Raw genomic sequence first — 23,922 nt, forward strand, 5'->3', positions numbered from 1 at the left:
AATTATAAAATCAATCCAAAAAATAGACCTTGTTTACCCTACAACTGATTTGAGTGTTAATTCTATTTAAGATATAAAAAAATATTTTATTTTCTGAACTAATAATCTGTGAACATTCTATTATCTCTATAATTTTAATTAATACATTTATTTTATTATTGGTGGAACATTATATTTTTCAGCTCAGATGATTTCACGTACCATCAATTTTTCTGTTAATAAATGTGCAAAAACAAATCAGATGGATAGGCCCCTACATATGAACATTAAGTTAAAGGCCTAGAGTGAGTGTTCTTCACTTCCAGTCATGGCGGGCCACAATCCAGCTCTTTGTAACTCATCAACAACCAAAGACCTGGGAAAAGGGTTAAATGGCTTCAGTTAAGCCAATTAGGTAATTAAGAGCTCAACTGGAAAAAAAACAGCAGGCATAGGGGTACTTTAGGACCACAGTCACTGATATAACCTACAATGTTGTTGTAATGAAAATCAGCAGACAGTGGGCCTCCTCCAGGACTAAGGTTGAGAAGCACTGGTCTTGAAGACCACAATAACAATCGACCTCAAGGGCTAGGGATATTCGAGGTGATGCTAAACCAGTCCTGAATGTTTAAATATAATGTTATTTTCTTGTAGTGTGCCGTTGCTGTTAATGCAACCAGTTATATTGAGCCATCAAATACAGAAGCTGACGAAAGACATCAACATGTAAATTTAGTTGTAAATTTAAAGTGTGTGTGAAAAGTATTTTGTATATGGAGATTAACCCATAGTTTCACAGATAAATTGTGGACCAGTGATATTCAGGATCTTCAAAACAAGTCCTGAATGCTCAAACTTAACACTTCTTTTTTTAGAGTGTCGTTGCTGTCAATCCAGCCAGTGATGTGGAGCCATCAGATACAGAAGCTGATGAAAAACAACATGTAAATTTCCTAAATTAATATGGTGCATCAAAATACTTATTTAGCACTTTCAACTGTTTCTTTGTGATTCCTAAAATTACTTTACAGGCTGGGGCTGGGGGAAGACACTGCGCCCGCCTGGAGAAGCCTGTACAAGCCCCCCTCAATAAGAGAGCTGGCAATCTGCAGTGGAGGGTGTTACACACCATTATTGCTGTCAATTCTTTTATTACTGTTCTTAACCCTGCTGTGTCCGACGCCTGCCCATTCTGTGCTCAGAGAGAGACCGTGTTTCACTGTTTCAGCACTTGCTCTCGGTTGTCACCCATTTTTAGTCTTTTAACTCGTCTTTTTACTGATCTTAACCTGATTTTTAACACAAAGGTTTTTATTTTAGGGGCGCGATACACCAGAAAGACCAAACATGTGGACCAGCTGGTAAACTTCTTGCTGGGCCAGGCTAAAATGGCCGTCTATAAGACTAGGAAGAACAGAGTGTGTGGGGAGGGCAGTGAGGATGCAGTGAGAGTGTTTGCCATGCTGGTCAAGTGCAGAGTCAGACTAGAGTTTAACTATTACAGGCTGATGAATGATTTGGAGAGTTTTGAACAGGTCTGGTGTATTAATGATGCCCTTTGTGAATTGTATGATGGGGAGTTGGTTTTTATTATGTAATTCATTTATAGGGTTTAGTATTTGATGGTTGTTTTGTTGTGTGTATTGGGTTGCTTTCTTTAAAAGTGTACAGATCAGTGGCGGAGTTAATGCGTGTTGGGGGGAGACAAACAAAGGGGAACACTATTTTTTATTTATTTATTTATTTTCTTTTATATGAATTATTGCGTGTTGCAAACAGGCAATGAAGTCTGATAAAAGTCAAAAAGTCTCTCTCTCTCTCACACACACACACACAGCCAGCAAGACACACAGAGCCAGCCAGCTCAGCGATGACATCACAAACATCTCTCTCAGGTGACTCCTATGACATCACAGAGCACGTACATTCCGTTGCTTGCCGTCTGTCAACCACTCAGTCACTGCCAGCCAGACTGGCTGGCTGACTGGATGGTGGGGCTGCTTGCTGCTGCTGCGTACCTTAGCAAGCTTATTTGCTTGACCGGCCTTCCTCCTCCGCCCACATGCCCACCTATGTCCGATCTGCTGTTCACCTGGATCACAGCTCCGCCCCAACAAGGCAGAGCCTCCCAAGAATGGTACAAACTCACCCACGATCCCCTCCACGGAAAGCTATAGCAAAAGGCAAAAGCATTATACGTAATGAAGAGGAACCCGAGTCCAAGACGCATCCGACCAGCCATACATATTTGTGTGTATTAAAGATCACATTTTATTACATTTAGATTTTCTGTACTTTATTACATCTTTTTGTGATTTTTAAATGTATTGTTTCTTTTCCTTATATATGTATGTATGTATGTATGTATGTATGTATGTATGTGTGTGTGTGTCTGTGTGAAAGTGTATGTGTTTGTGTGTCTCTGTGTGAAAGTGAGTGTGTGTGTGTCTGTCTCTGTGTTTGTGTGTCTGTCTCTGTGTGAAAGTGAGTGTGTGTGCGTGTGTCTGTCTGTGAAAGTGTGTGTGTGTGTGTGGGTGTGACAGTGTGTATGAGTGTCTGTCTGTCATGTAACTCGCACATCTGTGAGGGCACCATTTTTGCAGAAAGAGATGTACACATTTTGGAGCAACATATGCTGCCATCCAGACATCGTCTTTTCCAGGGACATCCCTGCATTTTTCAGCAGGATAACGCCAAACCACATTCTGCCCAGATTACAAGCGCATGGTTGCGTAGGCAGAGAGTGCGGGTGCTAGCATGGCCTGCCTGCAGTCCTGACCTGTCTCCGAATTGAGAATGTGTGGCGCACTATGAAGTGCAAATTAAGACAACGAAGGCCCTGTGCAGTTGCGCAGCTGAGGAAATGCATAATGGATGAATGGGGGGAAATCCCACTTGCTAAACTTAACCAAGTGGTGTCTTCAGTGCCCAAGTGCTTAATAAGTGTTATTAAAAGAAAAGGTGATGTTACATAGTGGTAAACAGTCGACTGTCCCAACTTTCTTGGTTTCTTTTCACTGCTAATGAGATGCTGTAGAGTGAGTTAGTTATATTGCTTTCAGGAGCTCTAATCGTATTGATGAGTTCATGCAGCATTTGTAATTGAATTTCAAAAAGAAATCCTTGCTGTCTGGCCTGTGTGTATGAGATGTACTCTGTCAATCTTTGGCTAACAACTGAAACATTGGTAGAACAGAAATGGCAACATAAAAAAGAAAAGTACATTTTAAAAGAGCACATTAAATAGGATGAATATACAGTTTTTTACAATCACTTTGTCACTAATTTCAGAACCTTGATGTCATTTTTCAAAACTCTAGACACAAAACTCAAAACGGTCATCACTTGTAACACAGGCTGTCCAATGTTCAAAACATTGCATTGTGCATTCATATCTTTAAAGAAACCTTGCACTTGCAGACTTGTTGGTTCAAATAATTCATTTATCATGAAATACCATAGTAACATTTATTTAGATCACCCACACAGAAGATACCGATAGTTTCACTGTGTAGTTGTTCGTACAATCATTAAATATTGTAGTACAAAATATGTGATACATGTTTCATTATGGTACTACACATAAATACATCACTGTAAAAGGACTAGTAGAGAGAATACTACAGACACAGTGGAATCATTGAACAAAATCTGAAATGTATTGATGCAATACAATCAAATCACACCATAGGTTTCTTTGAAGCCATGCAACAATAATTAGCTACAAAAAAGAACAAAACTACAGTAAAATGTCAACTGCAGTGTTCCTCACCTGGCTTAGTGTAAAACAAAGGATTGATTACTGTACTTCTGAATTTCCATCAGCCCTGTGTTCAGGTTCAGGTTCTCACAACCATTTTTCACAAGAGGCATCTTGAAACTGAACATACCTGAACATACTCAGTCATCAGCTGCTTCACTCTGTCTGCATTTCTTTCAAAAGGCACACTATACTCTGTGCTACACATTGGTATGCAGTATACAGTCATTTGACAATTGAGAGTAGCCTAATGTTTAGTGCATGCTGAAGACTTGCCGCTTCTCAGTACGGAAATTTCTGATGATTGAGGCCACAGTTGATCCTGAGTTGATTCTGAGGTTTGATTGAATCATTGTAGCTGCCTCAGTCATGGTCATGCCATGATTTACAACATGCTCTACAACTATTTCTCGGATTTCACTGGACACTATTTGCTGTTGCTGCCGCTGTCTGGTCCGTGGCCTTGTCCTCTACCACGTTCCCCCAACACCTCTCAAATGAGGCCCATGGCTGCCTCTCTGGTGAGGCCTAAGCCCTCCTCTATGACGAGGCCCACGACCACCTCTCAGAAGGGGTGCATGTCCCCTTCCATTCCTTTGACCACCACGTCTTCCTCCTCCCACTGCTTGACCTCTATTGTGACCTGGATGACTTGCCGGCTCCATGTTATCACTGTGTTGCTGGGGTGGATAGCACTCAATTCACTCGATACTCGTACCACAATGTGAAATCAATCATCAATAACCAGTTGGCAGTATTGGAAAAGCAATTACAAGGGCCTGCATACATACAGTTATGTCAAATCTGATGTGGAAGAACAATCATCTTCAACCAGGTTGGAGCGTTAGTTGCAATGCCTTTAATACATGCAGCGTGGAGAGAAACAGTGACTCAAGTAGATCCCAAAGTCGCTCTGCCTTCATTTTAACAGTCAGAGCTTTTATACACAAAAATCAAAGAGCTGGTTATAATCAGAAAGTCATTACTATGTTATCTTAAAAGTTAGCTAAGCAGAATTTATATCATTATAGGACAGAGTTCATAGATCAACACATGGATTAGGGAGCAGGCACTTCAATCATACTGTTTGACATTGTCTCCAAGATTCTCATCGTAAATAACAAACAGAAATCAAACTACCTTCTGGCCTGACCTTCTAGCTTGACCTTATCTTTCTTAAGTATACAAGAGAGAAAAACAGGTATTAGAGAAAGAATTTCTAACTTTCCTTCCACACTGCAAACATGGTATGGAAAAGTGCTACATGATGATGAATGATGATGAAATATTACATCCATAGATAATGTAGTCCAACTGGTTCATGCTCCTCGTTTATTGATGTCAATGGATCTCATTATCCTGAAACTTTCATGATCGAAACATGGAATATTGTTTGTCAGTTTCCATAAAATTATGCATTAAGAGTAATGCAACAGTCACTTATCATTTTGAGCAGCTGTATCAATTGATAGTTAGATCTTTGTAATGAAATGAATAGACAGTGATCTCAGATGTAATGTGTGAATTGCATTTTGAAATGGTAATACTTTGATGTAAGTTGTGTCATTTTAGTTCAATGAACAAATGATCTGAGGTTGATGTGTATTGTATCCAAGCAATTGTAAAAAAGTGTTAGAGTTTTGAAAAATGTGCATTTTGATCATCGGGTGTGAGTTTAGTGTCTAGAGTTTTGAAAAATGACATCAAGGTTCTGAAATGAGTGCCAAAGTGATTGTAAAAAAGTGTAATATCAGGGGACAGTGGCTATTAGTGATCTGGCCTTCCGTGGCCTCTGTATTAATGTAACAGGTCACATTGTATGTGTACACTGATACTTGATAGTATAATATAGTACAAGTAAAAAACATACATAGGTATCATAGAAGTATTTTGCAGAAATGATTATGGATAGTTATCAAAATGGAGAGGAAATGCTAAATCCAGTCTCCCCAGGCTGAGCTTCTATTGCTGCACCTGCTGGCCCCACTATATGGATAGAGCCACACCAAGTACAAGAGTCTCCCCATTGCTATTTATATCTCCCTATCCAGTCTTCTTTAAGTGTCAGGGTGGGGTGCCTATTCCCCTGCATGCTTTGAAACCTATAGCACCTGGGACGCACACTTGGGATCCGGTTCCTCTGCCCCTCACATACACATGAGGAATCCCAGGTGCTCAATACGTCATACTGTCTCTTTCATCTCATGTGTAAACTATGGACAAATACATGACTAAACGTGTTTAGTTGCTTTTCCCAGAATGCTTTGTGCCACGATATGCAAATAACGGGGACTATGATTGGCTCCCTGACATTACCCACACTGCGACTGATGCTACCCATTTCACTACCCAACAAAGACCCATAATATGCGTGTATGCATAGTATGTGTGTGTGTTTCTGTGTGTGTCTGTGTCTGTCTGTCTGTGTGTGAAAGTGTGTGTGTGTCTGTCTGTCTGTCTGTCATGTAACTTGCACATCTGTGAGGGCACCACTAATGCAGAAAGAGATGTACACATATTGTTTATTTTCCATATATATGTATGTATGTATGTATGCATGTCCAATTGCTTTGACAATACAAATGAATTGAATTGAGAGGGAGAGAGAGAGAGTAAGAGAGAGAGAGAGAGACAGACAGACAGACAGACAGAGAGACACACACACACACACACACACACACACAGAGAGCCAGCCAGCCAGCTCAGCGATGACATGACGAGCCTCTCTCAGCTTACTGCTATGACATCACAGAGCACGTACATTCCGTTTAACAAATCGTTAAACAAAAAAGGTTATAAACACATTGACTACAATACCGGTTAGTAAGACGAAGGTGAGTCTCTCGTTAGTATTATTAGTCAGACATTAAATAACTACGCAGGTTAGTATTTATGTCAGGTAACTTCTCGTTATATATATATCAGTCTCATTTACATTTAGGTGCCGAGAAAGATCCTATTTGTTACCACAATTTCCCTTAACTGATTATTATTCAATGATTAAGGATAGGCAAGGCCACCAATAATCTAATGTCTATTAACTTGTGTCAATTTCAGACTAAACAGTTAAACAGGAATGAGAAGATATTTCTCGGCGTTGACAGATTTTATTTCTAAAATTATCAACAAAACAGTTTAATGCAACTCACATTTATATTTAAGAAAACTAAATGATATTACACATTCTAGAGTTATGAATCACAGATTAACATTTCTAATTGATTTCTCAAATGTCATGAATCACAAACTCCAAACTGTTAAAGTTATGTGAACTTCATCGCAGAGAGGCCTCTCTGGCTTCGGGCTCAGATAACAGCACACGGCACGAGGTCCGTGTGGTTTGGAACAAAGGCAGTCCGGTTCGGCTTTGTCCAAGAACTTCCACTCAGTCGATGCACCTGGAAGTTGGGGTTTCGCGAATGTAGAGTCTTTTCCAAACAGATTTTCCTATGGTTTGAAGGCTCCAAGGTTGTGCACAAAATCTTCTTTGTAAGCATGGTTCCACCGTAGTTACTTGAAGACGAAGTCTTTGAGGAAAGCAGGGCCCTGTTTGTTCCAAGGGTCAAGTTTCTTAAGACTCAAATAGCTATTTAAGTGACTGACACTTTCGTATTCAGTCGACTTAGTCAATTGTCCAGCTGTAAAACTCCACTGATCAGGTGGGTCTGTGAAGTTATTTATTTAATAAAGTCCTTTAAAATAATTCTTCGCTCAATCTCCTTCTCATAGTTTAACTCTTCTGTTGCCGGCAAAGACTTGGTTGGTTTCTGATTCCGGTTCTGGCAACAGAGCTACAGGTTGAGCTGTGGCAGCGAGTTTCTGGTTCAGGTGAGAGAGAGAGAGAGAGAAAGACTGTCCGCTGTTCCTTATAGTCTGTCAGATCAGTAGGTGATTGGTCCCTGAGTTCTTGAGATTGGATTTCGGTTTCAGCCCCCAGTGTCCTATTGGAGGGAGGCTTTATTTATGACTGATGTCAATCCATGCCATCTTTTGGAAATGCCGGTTGGCCTGGGTTCGTAGCTCTATGTCGGGATTTCGGCTCTCATCCACTTCAAAGAGTTTTTATCACCTACAGGCCCCTTTCTCCAGACATCTCATAGCAGAATTCCAAACTATTTGGCCTCTTCTCGGTGCCATCCTCCCCAAAACTGTCACTTTGATGCAAACCAGTTCCAAGCTGATGAGCTAAGGAAATCTGATAACTTTGGGGGGGGAGAGGTCTTCTTTAGATCAGTGCTTCAGCTCAGAGCCCAAATGCTCTTATCCAAATACACCCAACATAACGCTACATATGTATGTATGTATGTATATATGTGTAGAAGGAAAATTAGAAATTATTTTCTTACACCTGTTTTTCTCTCTTGTATACTTAAGAAAGATACGGTCAAGCTAGAAGGTCAGCCCAGAAGATAGTTTGATTTCTGTTTGTTATTTACGATGAGAACCTTGGAGACATTGTCAAACGGTATGACCTACGTGCCTGTTCCCTAAAACCATGTGTTGACCTATGAACTCTGTTCTATAATGATATATGTTCTGCTTGGTTAGCCTTTAAGATAACATAGTAATGACTTTCTAGCATGTATGGATGTATGTATGTATGTATATATATATATATATATATATATATGTATGTATGTCCAATTGCTTTGACAATACAAATGAATTGAATTCAGAGGAAGAGAGAGAGAGAGAGAGAGAGAGACAGACAGACAGACAGACAGCTCAGCGATGACATCACGAGCCTCTCTCAGCTGACTGCTATGACATCACAGTGCACGTACATTCCGTTGCTTGTCGTCTGTCAACCACTCAGTCACTGCTAGCCAGACTGTCCCTAAGACAAAGTGTACAATACTTCAATTATATCTCCTCCAGACAGATAAAGAGTATTAAGAGCTACGATGAAGTTACCCAGGAGACGTAAAAAGCTTGCATCACCTTGTATTTCCTGGAGGTCACCCATCCAAGTACTAACCAGGCCCTGGCCCGTTTAGTTTCCAAGGTCTGATGAGATCGGGCACGTTCAGGACGGTGTGGCCGCAAGCCGAGATGCCTGGCTGCATGATGTCTCTTAAAGGCTGGCGGGTATTGACGGAAGTTCCAGCAAAAAAAAAAGAAATAAGAAAAATGGAGGGAAAAATATCAGTGCAGCAAAGGGTGTTAAATGTAGCTGGGTACGTGTACAATACTTCAATTATATCTCCTCCAGACAGAAAGCGAGTATTAAGAGCTACGATGAAGTTACCCAAGTGATGTAAAAAGCTTGCAGCACCTGGTATCTCCAGGAGGTCTCCCATCTAAGTACTGACCAGGCCCTGCCCCGTTTAGCTTCCGAGATCTGACGAGATCGTGCGCATTCAGGATGGTGTGGCCACAAGCCGAGATGCCTGGCTGCATGATGTCTCTTAAAGGCTGGAGGATATTGACAGAACTTCCAGCAAAATAAAGAAGAAAAAAGAAAAATGGAGGGAAAAATATCAGTGCAGCAAAGGGAGTTGAAAGTAGCCGGGTACGTGTACAATTCTTCAATTATATCTCCTCCAGACAGAAAGAGAGTATTAAGAGCTATGATGAAGTTACCCAGGAGACGTAAGAAGCTTGCAGCACCTGGTATTTCCAGGAGGTCTCCCATCCAAGTACAGAATAGACACTGCCCCGTTTAGCTTCCGAGATCTGATGAGATTGGGCGCGTTCAGGACGGTGTGGCCGCAAACCAAGAGGCCTGGCTGCATGATGTCTCTTAAAGGCTGGCGGGTATTGACGGAACTGCCAGCAAAAAAAAAAGAAATAAGAAAAATGGAGTGAAAAATTTCAGTGCAGCAAAGGGAGTTGAAAGTAGCCGGGTACGTGTACAATTCTTCAATTATATCTCCTCCAGACAGAAAGAGAGTATTAAGAGCTATGATGAAGTTACCCAGGAGACGTAAGAAGCTTGCAGCACCTGGTATTTCCAGGAGGTCACCCATCCAAGTACTGACCAGGCCCTGCCCCGTTCAGCTTCCGAGATCTGACAAGATCGGGCGCGTTCAGGACGGTGTGGCCGCAAGCCGAGAGGCCTGGCTGCATGATGTCTCTTAAAGGCTGGCGGGTATTGACGGAACTTCCAGCAAATAAAAAAAAAAAAAGAAAAAAAGAAAAACGGAGGGAAAAAAATCAGTGCAGCAAAGGGTGTTGACAGTAGCCGGGTACGTGTACAATTCTTCAATTAAATCTCCTCCAGACAGAAAGAGAGTATTAAAAGCTACGACGAAGTTCCCCAGGTGACGAAAAAAGCTTGCAGCGCCTGGAATTTCCAGAAGGTCTCACATTCAAGTAATGACCAGGCCCTGCCCAGTTTAGCTTCCGAGAGCTGACGAGATGGGGCGCGTTCAGGACGGTGTGGCCGCAAGCCAAGAGGCCTTGCTGCATGATGTCTCTTAAAGGCTGGCGGATATTGACGGAACTTCCAGAAAAAAGAAAAAAGAAAAAGAAAAATGGAGGGAAAAATATCAGTGCAGCAAAGGGTGTTAAAAGTAGCCGAGTACGTGTACAATACTTCAATTATATCTCCTCCAGACAGAAAGAGTGTATTAAGAGCTAAGATAAAGTTACCCAGCAGACGAAAAAAGCTTGCAGCACCTGGTATTTCCAGGAGGTCTCCCATCCAAGTACTGACCAGGCCCTGCCCCGTTTAGCTTCCGAGATCTGACGAGATGGGGCGCGTTCAGGACGGTGTGGCCGCAAACCAAGAGGCCTGGCTGCATGATGTCTCTTAAAGGCTGGCGGGTATTGATGGAACTTCCAGCAAAAAAAAAAAGAAAAAAGAAAAATGGAGTGAAAAATATCAGTGCAGCAAAGGGTGTTGAAAGTAGCCGGGTATGTGAACAATACTTCAATTATATCTCCTCCAGACTGAAAGAGAGTATTAAGAGCTACGATGAAGTTACCCAAGTGACGAAAAAAGCTTGCAGCACCTGGTATTTCCAGGAGGTCACCCATCCAAGTACTGACCAGGCCCTGCCCCGTTCAGCTTCCGAGATCTGACGAGATCGGGCGCGTTCAGGACGGTGTGGCCGCAAGCCAAGAGGCCTGGCTGCATGAAGTCTCTTAAAGGCTGGAGGGTATTGACGGAACTTCCAGCAAAAAATAAAAGAAAAAAGAAAAATGGAGGGAAATATATCAGTGCAGCAAAGGGTGTTGAAAGTAGCCGGGTACGTGTACAATTCTTCAATTATATCTCCTCCAGACTGTAAGAGAGTATTAAGAGCTACGATGAAGTTACCCAAGTGATGTAAAAGGCTTGCAGCACCTGGTATTTCCAGGAGGTCTCCCATCGAAGTACTGACCAGGCCCTGCCCCGTTTAGCTTCCGAGATCTGACGAGATCGGGTGCATTCAGGACGGTGTGGCCACAAGCCAAGACGCCTGGCTGCATGATGTCTCTTAAAGGTTGGCGGATATTGACGGAACTTCCAGCAGAAAAATAAAATAAAAATAAAAATAAAAAGATGGATGGAAAAATATCAGTGCAGCAAAGGGTGTTGACAGTAGCTGGGTACGTGTACAATACTTCAATTATATCTCCTCCAGACAGAAAGAGAGTATTAAGAGCTACGATAAAGTTACCCAGGAGACGTAAAAGCTTGCAGCACCAGGTATTTCCAGGAGGTCTCACATTCAAGTACTGACCAGGTCCTGCCCCGTTTAGCTTCCGAGATCTGACGAGATCGGGCGCGTTCAGGACGGTGTGGCCGCAAGCCGAGATTCCTGGCTGCCTGATGTCTCTTAACGGCTGGCGGGTATTGACGGAATTTCCAGCAAAAAAAAAAAAAAAAAAATAGAAAAATGGAGGGAAAAATATCAGTGCAGGAGAGGTTGTTGAAAGTAGCCGGGTACGTGTACAATTCTTCAATTATATCTCCTCCAGACAGAAAGAGAGTATTAAGAGCTACGATGAAGTTACCCAAGTGATGTAAAAAGCTTGCAGCACCAGGTATTTCCAGGAGGTCTCCCATCTGAGTACTGACCAGGCCCTGCCCCGTTTAGCTTCCGAGATCTGACGAGATCGGGCGCATTCAGGACGGTGTGGCCGCAAACCAAGAGGCCTGGCTGCATGATGTCTCTTAAAGGCTGGCGGGTATTGACGGAACTGCCAGCAAAAAAAAAGAAATAAGAAAAATGGATGGAAAAATTTCAGTGCAGCAAAGGGTGTTGAAAGTAGCCGGGTACGTGTACAATACTTCAATTATATCTCCTCCAGACAGAAAGAGAGTATTAAGAGCTACGATGAAGTTACCCAAGTGACGTAATAAGCTTGCAGCTCCTGGTATTTCCAGGAGGTCTCCCATCCAAGTACTGATCAGGCCCTGCCCCGTTTAGCTTCCGAGATCTGACGAGATCGGGCGCATTCAGGACGGTGTGGCCACAAGCCAAGACGCCTGGCTTCATGATGTCTCTTAAAGGTTGGCGGGTATTGACGGAACTTCCAGCAAAATAAAGAAGAAAAAAGAAAAATGGAGGGAAAAATATCAGTGCAGCAAAGGCTGTTGAAAGTAGCCAGGTACGTGTACAATACTTCAATTATATCTCTTCCAGACAGATAGAGAGTATTAAGAGCTACGATGAAGTTACCCAGGAGACGTAAAAAGCTTTCAGTACCTGGTTTTTCCAGGAGGTCTCCCATCCAAGTACTGACCAGGCCCTGCCCCGTTTTGCTTCCAAGATCTGACAAGATCGGGCGCGTTCAGGACGGTGTGGCCGCAAGCCAAGCGGCCTGGCTGCATGATGTCTCTTAAAGGCTGGAGGGTATTGACAGAACTTCCAGCAAAAAAAAATAATAATAAGAAAAATGGAGGGAAAAATATCAGTGCAGCAAAGGCTGTTGAAAGTAGCAGGGTACGTGTACAATTCCTCAATTATAACACCTCCAGACAGATAGAGAGTATTAAGAGCTACGATGAAGTTACCCAGGAGACGTAAAAGGCTTGCAGCACCTGGTATTTCCAGGAGGTCTCCCATCCAAGTACTGACCAGGCCCTGCCCCGTTTAGTTTCCGAGATCTGACGAGATCGGGCGCATTCAGTACGGTGTGGCCACAAGCCGAGAGTCCTGGCTGCATGATGTCTCTTAAAGACTGGCGGGTATTGACGGAACTTCCAGCAAAAAAAAAAGAAAAAAATAAATAGAATAATGGAGGGAAAAATATCAGTGCAGCAAAGGGTGTTGAATGTAGCCGGTTACGTGAACAATTCTTCAATTATATCTCCTCCAGACAGAAAGAGAGTGTTAAGAGCTACGATAAAGTTACCCAGGAGACGTAAAAAGCTTGCAGCACCAGGTATTTCCAGGAGGTCCCACATTCAAGTAATGACCAGGCCCTGCCCCGTTTAGCTTCCGAGATCTAACGAGATCAGGCGCGTTCAGGACAATGTGGCCGCAAGCCAAGAGGCCTGGCTGCATGATGTCTCTTAAAGGCTGGTGGGTATTGACGGAACTTCCAGCAAAAAAAAAAAAAAAAAAAAAGAAAAATAGAGGGAAAAATACCAGTGCAGCAAAGGGTGTTGAAAGTAGCCGGGTACGTGTACAATTCTTCAATTATATATTCTCCAGACAGAAAGAGAGTATTAAGAGCTACGATGAAGTTCCCCAGGAGACGTAAAAAGCTGGCAGCACCTGGTATTTCCAGACGATCTCCCATCCAAGTACTGACCAGGTCCTGTCCCGTTTAGTTTCCGAGATCTACCGAGATCGGGCGCGTTCAGGACTGTGTGTCCGCAAGCCGAGAGGCCTGGTTGCATGATGTCTCTTAAAGGCTGGCGGATATTGACGGAACTTCCAGAAATAATAATAAAGAAAAAGAAAAATGGAGGGAAAAATATCAGTGCAGCAATGGGTGTTGAAAGTAACCGGGTACGTGTACAATACTTCAATTATATCTCCTCCAGACAGAAAGAGAGTATTAAGAGCTACGATAAACTTACCCAGCAGACGTAAAAAGCTTGCAGCACCTGGTATTTCCAGGAGGTCTCCCATCCAAGTACTGACCAGGCCCTGCCCCATTCAGTTTCCGAGATCTGACGAGATCGGGCGCGTTCAGGATGGTGTGGCCGCAAGCCGAGATCCTAGCTGCATGATGTCTCTTAAAGGCTGGCGGGTATTGACGGAACTGCCAGCAAAAAAAAAAAAGAGAAATGGAGGGAGAAATACCAGTGCAGCAAAGGGTGTTGAAAGTAGCCGGGTACGTGTACAATGCTTGAATTATATCTCCTCCAGACAGAAAGAGAGTATTAAGAGCTACGATGAAGTTACCCAGGAGTTGTAAAAGCTTGCAGCACCAGGTATTTCCAGGAGGTCTCACATTCAAGTACTGACCAGGTCCTGCCCCGTTTAGCTTCCGAGATCTGACGAGATCGGGCGCGTTCAGGTTGGTGTGGCCGCAAGCCGAGACGCCTGGCTGCATGATGTCTCTTAAAGGCTGGCGGGTATTGACGGAACTGCCAGCAAAAAAAAAAAAAGAGAAATGGTGGTAAAAATATCAGTGCAGCAAAGGGTGTTGAAAGTAGCGAGGTACGTGTACAATTCTTCAATTATATCTCCTCCAGATTGAAAGAGAGTATTAAGAGCTACGATGAAGTTACACAGGAGACGTAAAAAGCTTGCAGCACCTGGTATTTCCAGGAGGAAACCCATCCAAGTACTGACCAGGCCCTGCCCCGTTTGGCTTCCGAGATCTGACGAGATCGGGCGCGTTCAGGACGGTGTGGCCGCAAGCCAAGATGCCTGGCGGCATGATGTCTCTTAAAGGCTGGCGGGTATTGACGGAACAGCCAGCAAAAAAAAAAAGAGAAATGGAGGGAAAAATATCAGTGCAGCTAAGGCTGTTGAAAGTAGCCGGGTACGTGTACAACTCTTCAATTATATCTCCTCCAGACAGAAAGAGAGAATTAAGAGCTACGATGAAGTTACCCAGGAGACGTAAAAAGTTTGCAGCACCTCGTATTTCCAGAAGGTCACCCATAAAAGTACTGACCAGGCCCTGCCCCGTTTAAATTCTGAGATCTGATGAGATCGGGCGCGTTCAGGACGGTGTGGCCGCAAGCCGAGAGGCCTGGCTGCATGATGTCTCTTAATGGCTGGCGGGTATTGACAGAACTTCCAGCAAAAAAAAAAAAAAAAAAAAAAGAAAAAGAAGAATGGAGGGAAAAATATCAGTGCAGTAATGGGTTTTGAAAGTAGCCGGGTACGTGTACAATTCTTCAATTATATCTCCTCCGAACAGAAAGAGAGTATTAAGAGCTACGATGAAGTTACACAGGAGACGTAAAAAGCTTGCAGCACCTGGTATTTCCAGGAGGAAACCCATCCAAGTACTGACCAGGCCCTGCCCCGTTTGGCTTCCGAGATCTGACGAGATCGGGCGCGTTCAGGACGGTGTGGCCGCAAGCCAAGATGCCTGGCGGCATGATGTCTCTTAAAGGCTGGCGGGTATTGACGGAACAGCCAGCAAAAAAAAAAAGAGAAATGGAGGGAAAAATATCAGTGCAGCTAAGGCTGTTGAAAGTAGCCGGGTACGTGTACAACTCTTCAATTATATCTCCTCCAGACAGAAAGAGAGAATTAAGAGCTACGATGAAGTTACCCAGGAGACGTAAAAAGTTTGCAGCACCTCGTATTTCCAGAAGGTCACCCATAAAAGTACTGACCAGGCCCTGCCCCGTTTAAATTCTGAGATGTGACGAGATCGGGCGCGTTCAGGACGGTGTGGCCGCAAGCCGAGAGGCCTGGCTGCATGATGTCTCTTAATGGCTGGCGGGTATTGACAGAACTTCCAGCAAAAAAAAAAAAAAAAAAATAAAAGAAAAAGAAGAATGGAGGGAAAAATATCAGTGCAGTAATGGGTTTTGAAAGTAGCCGGGTACGTGTACAATTCTTCAATTATATCTCCTCCGAACAGAAAGAGAGTATTAAGAGCTACGATGAAGTTACCCAGGAGACGTAAAAAGCTTGCAGCACCTGGCATTTCTAGGAGGTCACCCATCCAAGTACTGACCAGGCCCTGCCCCGTTTAAATTCCAAGATCTGATGAGATCGGGGGCGTTCAGGACGGTGTGGCTGCAAGACAAGAGGCCTGGCGGCATGATGTGTCTTAAAGGCTGGCGGGTATTGATGGAACTTCCAGCAAAAAACAAAAGAAAAAAGAAAAATGGAGGGAAAAATATCAGTGCAGCAAATGGTGTTGACAGTAGCTGGGTACGTGTACAATTCTTCAATTATATCTCCTCCAGACAGATAGAGAGTATTAAGAGCTACGATAAAGTTACCCAGGAGACGTAAAAGCTTGCAGCACCAGGTATTTCCAGGAGGTCTCACATTCAAGTACTGACCAGGTCCTGCCCCGTTTAGCTTCCGAGATCTGACGAGATCGGGCGCGTTCAGGACGGTGTGGCCGCAAGCCGAGATGTCTGGCTGCATGATGTTTCTTAAAGGCTGGCGGGTATTGACGGAACTGCCAGCAAAAAAAAAAAAGAAAAATAGAGGGAAATATACCAGTGCAGCAAAGGGTGTTGAAAGTAGCCGGGTACGTGTACAATTCTTCAATTATATCTCCTGGAGACAGAAAGAGAGTATTAAGAGCTACGATGAAGTTACCCAGGAGACGTAAAAAGCTTGCAGCACCTGGTATTTCTAGGAGGTCTCCCATCCAAGTACTGACCAGGCCCTGCCCCGTTTAGCTTCCGAGATCTGACGAGATCGGGCGCATTCAGGATGGTGTGGCCGCAAGCCGAGAGGCCTGGCTTCATGATGTCTCTTAATGGCTGGCGGGTGTTGACGGAACTTCCAGCAAAAAAAAAAAAAAAAAAAAAAGAAAAAGAAAAATGGAGGGAAAAATATCAGTGCAGTAATGGGTTTTGAAAGTAGCCGGTTACGTGTACAATACTTCAATTATATCTCCTCCAGACAGATAGAGAGTATTAAGAGCTACGATAAAGTTACCCAGGAGACGTAAAAGCTTGCAGCACCAGGTATTTCCAGGAGGTCTCACATTCATGTACTGACCAGGTCCTGCCCCGTTTAGCTTCCGAGATCTGACGAGATCGGGCGCGTTCAGGATGGTGTGGCCGCAAGCCGAGATGCCTGGCTGCATGATGTCTCTTAAAGGCTGGCGGGTATTGACGGAACTGCCAGCAAAAAAAAAAAAGAAAAATAGAGGGAAATGTACCAGTGCAGCAAAGGGTGTTGAAAGTAGCCGGGTACGTGTACAATTCTTCAATTATATCTCCTGGAGACAGAAAGAGAGTATTAAGAGTTACGATGAAGTTACCCAGGATACGTAAAATGCTTGCAGCACCTGGTATTTCTAGGAGGTCTCCCATCCAAGTACTGACCAGGCCCTGCCCCGTTTAGCTTCCGAGATCTGACGAGATCGGGCACATTCAGGACGGTGTGGCCGCAAGCCGAGAGACCTGGCTACATGATGTCTCTTAAAGGCTGGCGGATATTGACGGAACTTCCAGCAAAAAAATAAAAGAAAAAGAAAAATGGAGGGAAAAATATCAGTGCAGCAAAGGGTGTTGAAAGTAGCCTAGTACGTGTACAATTCTTCAATTATATCTCCTCCAGACAGAAAGAGAGTATTAAGAGCTACGATGAAGTTACCCAGGAGACGTAAAAGGCTTGCAGCACCTGGTATTTCTCGGAGGTCTCCCATCCAAGTACTGACCAGGCCCTGCCCCGTTTAGCTTCCGAGATCTGACGAGATCGGGCGCGTTCAGGATGGTGTGGCCGCAAGCCAAGATGCCTGGCTGCATGATGTTTCTTAAAGGCTGGCGGGTATTGACGGAACTGCCAGCAAAAAAAAAAAAGAAAAATAGAGGGAAATATACCAGTGCAGCAAAGGGTGTTGAAAGTAGCCGGGTACGTGTACAATTCTTCAATTATATCTCCTGGAGACAGAAAGAGAGTATTAAGAGCTACGATGAAGTTACCCAGGAGACGTAAAAAGCTTGCAGCACCTGGTATTTCTAGGAGGTCTCCCATCCAAGTACTGACCAGGCCCTGCCCCGTTTAGCTTCCGAGATCTGACGAGATCGGGCGCATTCAGGACGGTGTGGCCGCAAGCCGAGAGGCCTGGCTTCATGATGTCTCTTAATGGCTGGCGGGTGTTGACGGAACTTCCAGCAAAAAAAAAAAAAAAAAAAAAAGAAAAAGAAAAATGGAGGGAAAAATATCAGTGCAGTAATGGGTTTTGAAAGTAGCCGGTTACGTGTACAATACTTCAATTATATCTCCTCCAGACAGATAGAGAGTATTAAGAGCTACGATAAAGTTACCCAGGAGACGTAAAAGCTTGCAGCACCAGGTATTTCCAGGAGGTCTCACATTCATGTACTGACCAGGTCCTGCCCCGTTTAGCTTCCGAGATCTGACGAGATCGGGCGCGTTCAGGATGGTGTGGCCGCAAGCCGAGATGCCTGGCTGCATGATGTCTCTTAAAGGCTGGCGGGTATTGACGGAACTGCCAGCAAAAAAAAAAAAGAAAAATAGAGGGAAATATACCAGTGCAGCAAAGGGTGTTGAAAGTAGCCGGGTACGTGTACAATTCTTCAATTATATCTCCTGGAGACAGAAAGAGAGTATTAAGAGTTACGATGAAGTTACCCAGGATACGTAAAAAGCTTGCAGCACCTGGTATTTCTAGGAGGTCTCCCATCCAAGTACTGACCAGGCCCTGCCCCGTTTAGCTTCCGAGATCTGACGAGATCGGGCGCATTCAGGACGGTGTGGCCGCAAGCCGAGAGGCCTGGCTACATGATGTCTCTTAAAGGCTGGCGGATATTGACGGAACTTCCAGCAAAAAAATAAAATAAAAAGAAAAATGGAGGGAAAAATATCAGTGCAGCAAAGGGTGTTGAAAGTAGCCTAGTACGTGTACAATTCTTCAATTATATCTCCTCCAGACAGAAAGAGAGTATTAAGAGCTACGATGAAGTTACCCAGGAGACGTAAAAGGCTTGCAGCACCTGGTATTTCTCGGAGGTCTCCCATCCAAGTACTGACCAGGCCCTGCCCCGTTTAGCTTCCGAGATCTGACGAGATCGGGCGCGTTCAGGATGGTGTGGCCGCAAGCCAAGATGCCTGGCTGCATGATGTCTCTTAAAGGCTGGCGGGTATTGACGGAACTGCCAGCAAAAAAAAAAAAAGAAAAATAGAGGGAAATATACCAGTGCAGCAAAGGGTGTTGAAAGTAGCCGGGTACGTGTACAATTCTTCAATTATATCTCCTGGAGACAGAAAGAGAGTATTAAGAGCTACGATGAAGTTACCCAGGAGACGTAAAAAGCTTGCAGCACCTGGTATTTCTAGGAGGTCTCCCATCCAAGTACTGACCAGGCCCTGCCCCGTTTAGTTTCCGAGATCTGACGAGATCGGGCGCATTCAGGACGGTGTGGCCGCAAGCCGAGAGGCCTGGCTGCATGATGTCTCTTAATGGCTGGCGGGTATTGACGGAACTTCCAGCAAAAAAAAAAAAAAAAAAAAAAGAAAAAGAAAAATGGAGGGAAAAATATCAGTGCAGTAATGGGTTTTGAAAGTAGCCGGGTACGTGTACAATACTTCAATTATATCTCCTCCAGACAGATAGAGAGTATTAAGAGCTACGATAAAGTTACCCAGGAGACGTAAAAGCTTGCAGCACCAGGTATTTCCAGGAGGTCTCACATTCATGTACTGACCAGGTCCTGCCCCGTTTAGCTTCCGAGATCTGACGAGATCGGGCGCGTTCAGGATGGTGTGGCCGCAAGCCGAGATGCCTGGCTGCATGATGTCTCTTAAAGGCTGGCGGGTATTGACGGAACTGCCAGCAAAAAAAAAAAAGAAAAATAGAGGGAAATATACCAGTGCAGCAAAGGGTGTTGAAAGTAGCCGGGTACGTGTACAATTCTTCAATTATATCTCCTGGAGACAGAAAGAGAGTATTAAGAGCTACGATGAAGTTACCCAGGAGACGTAAAAAGCTTGCAGCACCTGGTATTTCTAGGAGGTCTCCCATCCAAGTACTGACCAGGCCCTGCCCTGTTTAGCTTCCGAGATCTGACGAGATCGGGCGCATTCAGGACGGTGTGGCCGCAAGCCAAGAGGCCTGGCTACATGATGTCTCTTAATGGCTGGCGGGTATTGACGGAACTTCCAGCAAAAAAAAAAAAAAAAAAAAAAGAAAAAGAAAAATGGAGGGAAAAATATCAGTGCAGTAATGGGTTTTGAAAGTAGCCGGGTACGTGTACAATACTTCAATTATATCTCCTCCAGACAGATAGAGAGTATTAAGAGCTACGATAAAGTTACCCAGGAGACGTAAAAGCTTGCAGCACCAGGTATTTCCAGGAGGTCTCACATTCATGTACTGACCAGGTCCTGCCCAGTTTAGCTTCCGAGATCTGACGAGATCGGGAGCGTTCAGGATGGTGTGGCCGCAAGCCGAGATGCCTGGCTGCATGATGTCTCTTAAAGGCTGGCGGGTATTGACGGAACTGCCAGCAAAAAAAAAAAAGAAAAATAGAGGGAAATATACCAGTGCAGCACAGGGTGTTGAAAGTAGCCGGGTACGTGTACAATTCTTCAATTATATCTCCTGGAGAAAGAAAGAGAGTATTAAGAGCTACGATGAAGTTACCCAGGAGACGTAAAAAGCTTGCAGCACCTGGTATTTCCAGGAGGTCACACATCCAAGTACTGACCAGGCCCTGCCCCATTTAGCTTCCGAGATCTGACGAGATCGGGCGCAATCAGGACGGTGTGGCCGCAAGCCGAGAGGCCTGGCTGCATGATGTCTCTTAAAGGTTGGCGGGTATTGACGGAACTTCCAGCAAAAAAAAAAAAAAAAAAGAAAAATGGATGGAAAAATATCAGTGCAGCAAAGGGTGTTGACAGTAGCTGGGTACGTGTACAATACTTCAAATATATCTCCTCCAGACAGATAGAGAGTATTAAGAGCTACGATAAAGTTACCCAGGAGACGTAAAAGCTTGCAGCACCAGGTATTTCCAGGAGGTCTCACATTCATGTACCGACCAGGTCCTGCCCCGTTTAGCTTCCAAGATCTAACGAGATCGGGCGAGTTCAGGATGGTGTGGCCGCAAGCCGAGATGCCTGGCTGCATGATGTCTCTTAAAGGCTGGCGGGTATTGACGGAATTTCCAGCAAAAAAAAAAAAAAAAATGGATGGAAAAATATCAGTGCAGCAAAGGGTGTTGACAGTAGCTGGGTACGTGTACAATACTTCAATTATAACTCCTCCAGACAGATAGAGAGTATTAAGAGCTACGATAAAGTTACCCAGGAGACGTAAAAGCTTGCAGCACGAGGTATTTCCAGGAGGTCTCACATTCATGTACTGACCAGGTCCTGCCCCGTTTAGCTTCCGAGATCTGACGAGATCGGGCGCGTTCAGGATGGTGTGGCCGCAAGCCGAGATGCCTGGCTGCATGATGTCTCTTAAAGGCTGGCGGGTATTGACGGAACTGCCAGCAAAAAAAAAAAAGAAAAATAGAGGGAAATATACCAGTGCAGCAAAGGGTGTTGAAAGTAGCCGGGTAAGTGTACAATTCTTCAATTATATCTCCTGGAGACAGAAAGAGAGAATTAAGAGCTACGATGAAGTTACCCAGGAGACGTAAAAAGCTTGCAGCACCTGGTATTTCCAGGAGGTCTCCCATCCAAGTACTGAGCAGGCCCTGCCCCGTTTAGCTTCCGAAATCTGATATGATCGGGCGCGTTCTGGACGGTGTGACTATAAGCCAAGAGGCCTGGCTGCATGATGTCTCTTAAAGGCTGGCGGATATTGACGGAACTTCCAGCAAAAAAATAAAATAAAAAGAAAAATGGAGGGAAAAATATCAGTGCAGCAAAGGGTGTTGAAAGTAGCCTAGTACGTGTACAATTCTTCAACTATATCTCCTCCAGACAGAAAGAGAGTATTAAGAGCTACGATGAAGTTACCCAGGAGACGTAAAAAGGCTTGCAGCACCTGGTATTTCTCGGAGGTCTCCCATCCAAGTACTGACCAGGCCCTGCCCCGTTTAGCTTCCGAGATCTGAAGAGATCTGGCGCATTCAGGACGGTGTGGCCGCAAGCCGAGAGGCCTGGCTGCATGATGTCTCTTAAAGGTTGGCGGGTATTGACGGAACTTCCAGCAAAAAAAAAAAAAAAAAGAAAAATGGATGGAAAAATATCAGTGCAGCAAAGGGTGTTGACAGTAGCTGGATACGTGTACAATACTTCAATTATATCTCCTCCAGACAGAGAGAGAGTATTAAGAGCTACGATAAAGTTACCCAGGAGACGTAAAAGCTTGCAGCACTAGGTATTTCCAGGAGGTCTCTCATTCATGTACTGACCAGGTCCTGCCCCGTTTAGCTTCCGAGATCTGACGAGATCGGGCGCGTTCAGGATGGTGTGGCCGCAAACCGAGATGCCTGGCTGCATGATGTCTCTTAAAGGCTGGCGGGTATTGACGGAACTGCCAGCAAAAAAAAAACGAAAAATAGAGGGAAATATACCAGTGCAGCAAAGGGTGTTGAAAGCAGCCGGGTACGTGTACAATTCTTCAATTATATCTCCTGGAGACAGAAAGAGAGTATTAAGAGCTACGATGAAGTTACCCAGGAGACGTAAAAAGCTTGCAGCACCTGGTATTTCTAGGAGGTCTCCCATCCAAGTACTGAACAGGCCCTGCCCCGTTTAGCTTCCGAGATCTGACGAGATCGGGCGCATTCAGGACGGTGTGGCCACAAGCCGAAAGGCCTGGCTGCATGATGTCTCTTAAAGGTTGGCGGGTATTGACGGAACTTCCAGCAAAAAAAAATAAAAAAAAAATAGAAAAATGGAGGGAAAAATATCAGTGCAGGAAAGGGTGTTGAAAGTAGCCGGGTACGTGTACAATTCTTCAATTATATCTCCTGCAGACTGAAAGAGAGTATTAAGAGCTACGATAAAGTTACCCAGGAGACGTAAAAGCTTGCAGCACCTGGTATTTCCAGGAGGTCTCACATTCAAGTACTGACCAGGTCCTGCCCCGTTTAGCTTCCGAGATCTGACGATATCATGCGCATTCAGGACGGTGTGGCCGAAAGCCGAGAGGCCCGGCTGCATGATGTCTTTTTAAGGCTGGCGGGTATTGACGGAACTTCCAGCAAAAAAAAAAAGAAAAAAGAAAAATGGAGGGAAAAATATCAGTGCAGCAAAGGCTGTTGAAAGTAGCCGGGTACGTGTACAATACTTCAATTATATCTCCTCCAGACAGATAGAGAGTATTAAGAGCTACGATGAAGTTTCCCAGGAGACGTAAAAAGCTTGCAGCACCAGGTATTTCCAGGAGGTCTCCCATCCAAGTACTGACGAGGCCCTGCCCCGTTTGGCTTCCGAGATCTGATGAGATCGGGCGTGTTCAGGACGGTGTGGCCGCAAGCCAAGAGGCCGGGCTGCATGATGTCTCTTAAAGGCTAGCGGGTATTGACGGAACTTCCAGCAAAAAATAAAAAATAAATAAATAGAAAAATGGAGGGAAAAATATCAGTGCAGGACAGGGTGTTGAAAGTAGCCGGGTACATGTACAATTCTTCAATTATATCTCCTGCAGACTGAAAGAGAGTATTAAGAGCTACGATAAAGTTACCCAGGAGACGTAAAAGCTTTCAGCACCTGGTATTTCCAGGAGGTCACCCATCCAATTACTGACCAGGCCCTGCCTAGTTTCTCTTCCGAGATCTGACGAGATCTTGCGTCTTCAGGACGGTGTGGCCTCAAGCCAAGAGGCCTGGCTGCATGATGTGTCTTAAAGGCTGGAGGGTATTGATGGAACTTCCAGCAAAAAACAAAAGAAAAAAGAAAAATGGAGGGAAAAATATCAGTGCAGCAAATGGTGTTGACAGTAGCTGGGTACGTGTACAATTCTTCAATTATATCTCCTCCAGACAGATAGAGAGTATTAAGAGCTACGATAAAGTTACCCAGGAGACGTAAAAGCTTGCAGCACCAGGTATTTCCAGGAGGTCTCACATTCAAGTACTGACCAGGTCCTGCCCCGTTTAGCTTCCGAGATCTGACGAGATCGGGCGCGTTCAGGACGGTGTGGCCGCAAGCCGAGATGTCTGGCTGCATGATTTCTCTTAAAGGCTGGCGGGTATTGACGGAACTTCCAGCAAA

General features: G+C 44.4%; 17 non-coding genes and 30 pseudogenes across 17 annotated transcripts; all 47 read right to left on the reverse strand.

The window, feature by feature from the left end:
* Positions 1–2,088: 2,088 nt before the first annotated feature.
* Positions 2,089–2,203, reverse strand: LOC136734566 (U5 spliceosomal RNA). The gene has a single exon (XR_010810542.1). It is a non-coding gene; the product is annotated as a U5 spliceosomal RNA (small nuclear RNA).
* A 6,468-nt stretch (positions 2,204–8,671) lies between these two features.
* Positions 8,672–8,790, reverse strand: LOC136734937 (uncharacterized; annotated as a pseudogene).
* Positions 8,791–9,005: 215 nt separating this feature from the next.
* On the reverse strand, positions 9,006–9,124 carry LOC136734770 (uncharacterized; annotated as a pseudogene).
* A 216-nt stretch (positions 9,125–9,340) lies between these two features.
* Positions 9,341–9,459, reverse strand: LOC136735048 (uncharacterized; annotated as a pseudogene).
* A 215-nt stretch (positions 9,460–9,674) lies between these two features.
* Positions 9,675–9,793, reverse strand: LOC136734701 (5S ribosomal RNA). Its single transcript, XR_010810677.1, has one exon. It is a non-coding gene; the product is annotated as a 5S ribosomal RNA (ribosomal RNA).
* A 223-nt stretch (positions 9,794–10,016) lies between these two features.
* Positions 10,017–10,135, reverse strand: LOC136734519 (uncharacterized; annotated as a pseudogene).
* A 216-nt stretch (positions 10,136–10,351) lies between these two features.
* LOC136734718 (uncharacterized) lies at positions 10,352–10,470 on the reverse strand (annotated as a pseudogene).
* A 216-nt stretch (positions 10,471–10,686) lies between these two features.
* On the reverse strand, positions 10,687–10,805 carry LOC136734602 (5S ribosomal RNA). The gene has a single exon (XR_010810578.1). It is a non-coding gene; the product is annotated as a 5S ribosomal RNA (ribosomal RNA).
* Positions 10,806–11,021: 216 nt separating this feature from the next.
* Positions 11,022–11,140, reverse strand: LOC136734515 (5S ribosomal RNA). Its single transcript, XR_010810522.1, has one exon. It is a non-coding gene; the product is annotated as a 5S ribosomal RNA (ribosomal RNA).
* A 223-nt stretch (positions 11,141–11,363) lies between these two features.
* LOC136734749 (uncharacterized) lies at positions 11,364–11,482 on the reverse strand (annotated as a pseudogene).
* Positions 11,483–11,701: 219 nt separating this feature from the next.
* On the reverse strand, positions 11,702–11,820 carry LOC136734577 (5S ribosomal RNA). The gene has a single exon (XR_010810553.1). It is a non-coding gene; the product is annotated as a 5S ribosomal RNA (ribosomal RNA).
* A 214-nt stretch (positions 11,821–12,034) lies between these two features.
* LOC136734633 (5S ribosomal RNA) lies at positions 12,035–12,153 on the reverse strand. Its single transcript, XR_010810609.1, has one exon. It is a non-coding gene; the product is annotated as a 5S ribosomal RNA (ribosomal RNA).
* A 216-nt stretch (positions 12,154–12,369) lies between these two features.
* Positions 12,370–12,488, reverse strand: LOC136734990 (uncharacterized; annotated as a pseudogene).
* Positions 12,489–12,704: 216 nt separating this feature from the next.
* LOC136734732 (uncharacterized) lies at positions 12,705–12,823 on the reverse strand (annotated as a pseudogene).
* Positions 12,824–13,045: 222 nt separating this feature from the next.
* LOC136735023 (uncharacterized) lies at positions 13,046–13,164 on the reverse strand (annotated as a pseudogene).
* Positions 13,165–13,383: 219 nt separating this feature from the next.
* LOC136734526 (uncharacterized) lies at positions 13,384–13,502 on the reverse strand (annotated as a pseudogene).
* Positions 13,503–13,718: 216 nt separating this feature from the next.
* LOC136734788 (uncharacterized) lies at positions 13,719–13,837 on the reverse strand (annotated as a pseudogene).
* A 208-nt stretch (positions 13,838–14,045) lies between these two features.
* On the reverse strand, positions 14,046–14,164 carry LOC136734786 (uncharacterized; annotated as a pseudogene).
* Positions 14,165–14,375: 211 nt separating this feature from the next.
* On the reverse strand, positions 14,376–14,494 carry LOC136734655 (5S ribosomal RNA). The gene has a single exon (XR_010810631.1). It is a non-coding gene; the product is annotated as a 5S ribosomal RNA (ribosomal RNA).
* Positions 14,495–14,703: 209 nt separating this feature from the next.
* Positions 14,704–14,822, reverse strand: LOC136734994 (uncharacterized; annotated as a pseudogene).
* A 226-nt stretch (positions 14,823–15,048) lies between these two features.
* Positions 15,049–15,167, reverse strand: LOC136734656 (5S ribosomal RNA). The gene has a single exon (XR_010810632.1). It is a non-coding gene; the product is annotated as a 5S ribosomal RNA (ribosomal RNA).
* Positions 15,168–15,376: 209 nt separating this feature from the next.
* Positions 15,377–15,495, reverse strand: LOC136734516 (uncharacterized; annotated as a pseudogene).
* A 228-nt stretch (positions 15,496–15,723) lies between these two features.
* Positions 15,724–15,842, reverse strand: LOC136734858 (uncharacterized; annotated as a pseudogene).
* Positions 15,843–16,057: 215 nt separating this feature from the next.
* Positions 16,058–16,176, reverse strand: LOC136734751 (uncharacterized; annotated as a pseudogene).
* Positions 16,177–16,386: 210 nt separating this feature from the next.
* On the reverse strand, positions 16,387–16,505 carry LOC136734717 (5S ribosomal RNA). The gene has a single exon (XR_010810686.1). It is a non-coding gene; the product is annotated as a 5S ribosomal RNA (ribosomal RNA).
* Positions 16,506–16,730: 225 nt separating this feature from the next.
* LOC136734828 (uncharacterized) lies at positions 16,731–16,849 on the reverse strand (annotated as a pseudogene).
* Positions 16,850–17,059: 210 nt separating this feature from the next.
* On the reverse strand, positions 17,060–17,178 carry LOC136734630 (5S ribosomal RNA). The gene has a single exon (XR_010810606.1). It is a non-coding gene; the product is annotated as a 5S ribosomal RNA (ribosomal RNA).
* A 216-nt stretch (positions 17,179–17,394) lies between these two features.
* Positions 17,395–17,513, reverse strand: LOC136734611 (5S ribosomal RNA). The gene has a single exon (XR_010810587.1). It is a non-coding gene; the product is annotated as a 5S ribosomal RNA (ribosomal RNA).
* A 210-nt stretch (positions 17,514–17,723) lies between these two features.
* On the reverse strand, positions 17,724–17,842 carry LOC136734775 (5S ribosomal RNA). The gene has a single exon (XR_010810692.1). It is a non-coding gene; the product is annotated as a 5S ribosomal RNA (ribosomal RNA).
* Positions 17,843–18,067: 225 nt separating this feature from the next.
* On the reverse strand, positions 18,068–18,186 carry LOC136734829 (uncharacterized; annotated as a pseudogene).
* A 210-nt stretch (positions 18,187–18,396) lies between these two features.
* LOC136734787 (5S ribosomal RNA) lies at positions 18,397–18,515 on the reverse strand. Its single transcript, XR_010810693.1, has one exon. It is a non-coding gene; the product is annotated as a 5S ribosomal RNA (ribosomal RNA).
* A 216-nt stretch (positions 18,516–18,731) lies between these two features.
* Positions 18,732–18,850, reverse strand: LOC136734612 (5S ribosomal RNA). The gene has a single exon (XR_010810588.1). It is a non-coding gene; the product is annotated as a 5S ribosomal RNA (ribosomal RNA).
* A 211-nt stretch (positions 18,851–19,061) lies between these two features.
* Positions 19,062–19,180, reverse strand: LOC136734671 (5S ribosomal RNA). Its single transcript, XR_010810647.1, has one exon. It is a non-coding gene; the product is annotated as a 5S ribosomal RNA (ribosomal RNA).
* A 225-nt stretch (positions 19,181–19,405) lies between these two features.
* On the reverse strand, positions 19,406–19,524 carry LOC136734830 (uncharacterized; annotated as a pseudogene).
* Positions 19,525–19,734: 210 nt separating this feature from the next.
* On the reverse strand, positions 19,735–19,853 carry LOC136734584 (5S ribosomal RNA). Its single transcript, XR_010810560.1, has one exon. It is a non-coding gene; the product is annotated as a 5S ribosomal RNA (ribosomal RNA).
* Positions 19,854–20,078: 225 nt separating this feature from the next.
* LOC136734898 (uncharacterized) lies at positions 20,079–20,197 on the reverse strand (annotated as a pseudogene).
* A 210-nt stretch (positions 20,198–20,407) lies between these two features.
* Positions 20,408–20,526, reverse strand: LOC136734725 (uncharacterized; annotated as a pseudogene).
* A 215-nt stretch (positions 20,527–20,741) lies between these two features.
* On the reverse strand, positions 20,742–20,860 carry LOC136735060 (uncharacterized; annotated as a pseudogene).
* A 208-nt stretch (positions 20,861–21,068) lies between these two features.
* On the reverse strand, positions 21,069–21,187 carry LOC136734986 (uncharacterized; annotated as a pseudogene).
* Positions 21,188–21,397: 210 nt separating this feature from the next.
* Positions 21,398–21,516, reverse strand: LOC136735025 (uncharacterized; annotated as a pseudogene).
* A 217-nt stretch (positions 21,517–21,733) lies between these two features.
* Positions 21,734–21,852, reverse strand: LOC136734762 (uncharacterized; annotated as a pseudogene).
* Positions 21,853–22,066: 214 nt separating this feature from the next.
* Positions 22,067–22,185, reverse strand: LOC136734977 (uncharacterized; annotated as a pseudogene).
* Positions 22,186–22,394: 209 nt separating this feature from the next.
* On the reverse strand, positions 22,395–22,513 carry LOC136734660 (5S ribosomal RNA). The gene has a single exon (XR_010810636.1). It is a non-coding gene; the product is annotated as a 5S ribosomal RNA (ribosomal RNA).
* Positions 22,514–22,732: 219 nt separating this feature from the next.
* On the reverse strand, positions 22,733–22,851 carry LOC136734528 (uncharacterized; annotated as a pseudogene).
* A 216-nt stretch (positions 22,852–23,067) lies between these two features.
* Positions 23,068–23,186, reverse strand: LOC136734710 (uncharacterized; annotated as a pseudogene).
* A 220-nt stretch (positions 23,187–23,406) lies between these two features.
* Positions 23,407–23,525, reverse strand: LOC136734544 (uncharacterized; annotated as a pseudogene).
* A 215-nt stretch (positions 23,526–23,740) lies between these two features.
* Positions 23,741–23,859, reverse strand: LOC136734753 (uncharacterized; annotated as a pseudogene).
* Between the last annotated feature and the right edge of the window lie 63 nt (positions 23,860–23,922).

The sequence above is a fragment of the Amia ocellicauda genome, unplaced genomic scaffold (assembly GCF_036373705.1).
Source record: "Amia ocellicauda isolate fAmiCal2 unplaced genomic scaffold, fAmiCal2.hap1 HAP1_SCAFFOLD_40, whole genome shotgun sequence".
Taxonomy (NCBI): domain Eukaryota; kingdom Metazoa; phylum Chordata; class Actinopteri; order Amiiformes; family Amiidae; genus Amia; species Amia ocellicauda.